The following is a 3,074-nucleotide window of genomic DNA, read 5'->3' on the forward strand; positions in this document are numbered from 1 at the left end:
CATTGGGTAATCAGCACATGAAACACTCCTTCGTGAGTTCGCCCACAACTCCAGTTAATCTATTAGGAAGAGACTTACTGATAAAAATGGGAGCTACAGCGATGTGTTCCGCTGATGGACTAACTGTTGCATTTCCTGATGGCACCTCCCTACGCTGTGGAAATTTTCACACAGATGGACAGTTTCTCATGCGATGCATTTATTTACTCTATTCAAGCAAATTCTGAGTTAATCTAATCTATTGAGAAATGTTTCAGTTTTGGGCTTCAGCAAAATATAAAAGAGGTTAAATAAAAATTCACAAATGTTTTAACTATTTGAATGAGTTTCTAAAGTAGTACTGAATATTCTGAACTGAATACATTAAAATTAACAATGATGTCATGTGTCAAGTAGATTTCTACAAAATAGAGTTTAAATTGTTTGATTGCTGCTTCTCCCTTGCTATAATTCAAAATTATTTGTTTAACCAAGTAATGCAGAAAGGAATAACCTGAACATTATATCATTTAATAAATCTAGTTGTATCAAACTTCTCCCCAAAAACATTGATAAATATGATAAACACTACAAAGGAGGGTAATTCAGTTAAGTAAACATTCTATAGAAGGATTTCAGAGAACAAATTGTTCAAAGGTTAAAATTGTTGAACTTATGACATTTAAAATCATGATGAGAATAAAATAAGTCAGTTAAATATGGAGTGACAGGGTTAACTTTATTCTTGTAAAAAAACAGGCTAATCATTCTTTGAAGGTTTAAAATGGAAAGAAAATATGAGGATTCACATAGAAATTGGTCTAAATTGGGATTTACAAATTAGCAATTATGGAATCGCTTAAAGTGGGCCCAACAGATTGACAGAATATAAAAGAATCTAGTCCTATGTGTAATTGTTGATCCAATGCCTAAACATTTCTCATAATCATAATTTACAGTTTTTGGTCTGAGACAAAATAAAGTTGTCTTTCATTACATGAATGGAATATATTACAAGGGATCTTAATTTGGCACGGATCATTAACTTTTCACAGTATTGATGATACTTTACAAGCCTTTAGTGTAGAGGGTTACTTCTTGTTAAATGAGGACTATTTGATTGAAGTTAATTAAAATAACAAAAGCAAAACATTTATGTATGGTTTAAGATTTCTGGTAAAGTTTCTATTAGGGATAAATCTTATATACATTTCAAATGATATTTCTTTGATAAAACGTGACTGTGGGCAGTTTTGTACATTTATTTCATAATCTGATCTTTTACTTGATTTTTTTGTTTGGTTTCTGATTTTGTCTGATCCTATGAATATGCCAACACTTAAAACAAGCAAAGTTATTTTTGAAGGTTGAAATGTACAAGGTGTTACTGACTTTAAACATTTCTTTTGCTATTATTAAGAGGAGAACTGAAATAACAGATGTTACTGATATATTGATGCTCTATTGGCTTAGTATGAAAATAAAAAAAATCTTGATCTTCAGCTTCAAGGAGCAGCCTTTAAATAAAGAAAAAAGAACATTATATTTACAATCAGATGATGCAGAATCTTAAAGAACCTTCCTTGCTCTCCTCATCACCTGTGGATGCTGCTGTTCCCTGCCTGAGGTCCTCGGCTGTTCAGTGCATCACTTCCAACACAGAGAAGGGCAGCGGTACCAATAGAACCCCACCTGCCTATCAGATGTTTTCCCAGAACCTAAAGACGACCGTGGACCTCCAGCTTTCTATAGTATAAGGGCAGTACTAGTATCTAGTGACAAAACAACATTTTTTCATTCACTTTAATGTTCTTTATATAATCCATTGATTTTGCTTTTTGTTGTGTTTTTTCTGTTGCAGAATGAAGTCCAATCCTTTCTGGGTGTGCCGGGGTGTGAGACTGTGGGCGCCTTCCACGATTGGTGGACCGAGTTAAAGCTGAAACGCCACACTGAAGCCTCCTGGGGTTTCCTATCGAGCTGCGCCGGCTCTACATCTGGACACACGCAGAAACTGATTTGACGTAGAAAGGTCTCGCTATAGAGAGACTGATATGATTAGATTTTATTACTATTATTGCATTTTACTTAGAGAGCATTTTTACTTGTTTCCTCATCACAGTTCATTCATATCAGTATATTTTGACTGTGCTGCCCTTGATCCTGATTTATTGCATTGGTTTGCTGTTTTATGAATGTGTTCATTGTTCTGTCCTTTCAATACTCAGACTTCTAAGCTTTTCTTACCATTTCATTTCGTTTAACATTGCATCCTTTCTGTAGTTCATTAACTTTTAAATATTACATAGAAATTTCAATAAGTTTGGTTTTTAAAACTAACACATTGTTTTACGCATTACTCATTATTGCTTCATTGACTTTAAAGGATAGTACCTTAACATTTCTAATTTTACTTTATTAAGTTTTAAGTAATATCTACCTTTTATTCATTTTACATTTTATTCATTTTAAATATTAACCTAACACTTTATTCATTTTTGCATTTTATTAAGTTTTGAAATATCATCCTACAATTCTATTCAATTTACATTTTGGTTAACAACTTAGTGAATATAATTTTAATACTTTTTTACTTTAAAGATGACAATTAGATCCTCCTAACACTTCACCCATTTTATATTTTCATAAAATTTAACATTTATTCTTTTTAACTTGGATTACAAAATGTATATAAAAACTAACACAAAAAAATTTCAGACTTTGTTCTTTAATAGTTCATTACCCTTCTATGGCATGGCGTTGACCTGAGGTAACAAAAAGAAATAATAAATAAATAACAAGCAACATAAAGGTAATAATAATATTTGGTTCCAGAAAGTGTCATGGTCCGACTTTATGATTGATGTGTAATTACAGATGATGAAGCTCTGACAAAACTGCAAAAATATTTTCTTCTACAAAAAAACAAAAAACAAAACAGTCATGCCATGGAGGGTTGACTTATGTTCCTCCAAATTTAACACTCTAACATCCTTTAACAATTTTATTTCTTTACATGTTCTTTATTAGAATTGTAAGAGGGACATTGTGGTTTCGATCCACCGCCTAAGAGGCATAGGGGTGCCCTGTCCGTT

The 3,074-nt window shown here is 32.2% G+C and overlaps 1 long non-coding RNA gene across 1 annotated transcript; it reads right to left on the reverse strand.

The window, feature by feature from the left end:
• Window positions 1-1,235: 1,235 nt before the first annotated feature.
• Window positions 1,236-3,066, reverse strand: LOC106944093 (uncharacterized). The gene is made up of 2 exons (XR_001424109.1): window positions 2,683-3,066; window positions 1,236-2,651 (listed from the first exon to the last, which is right to left on the reverse strand). It is a non-coding gene; the product is annotated as an uncharacterized LOC106944093 (long non-coding RNA).
• Window positions 3,067-3,074: the final 8 nt, after the last annotated feature.

The sequence above is a fragment of the Poecilia latipinna genome, unplaced genomic scaffold (assembly GCF_001443285.1).
Source record: "Poecilia latipinna isolate Pla-1442-1.1 unplaced genomic scaffold, P_latipinna-1.0 Scaffold6859, whole genome shotgun sequence".
Lineage (NCBI taxonomy): Eukaryota > Metazoa > Chordata > Actinopteri > Cyprinodontiformes > Poeciliidae > Poecilia > Poecilia latipinna.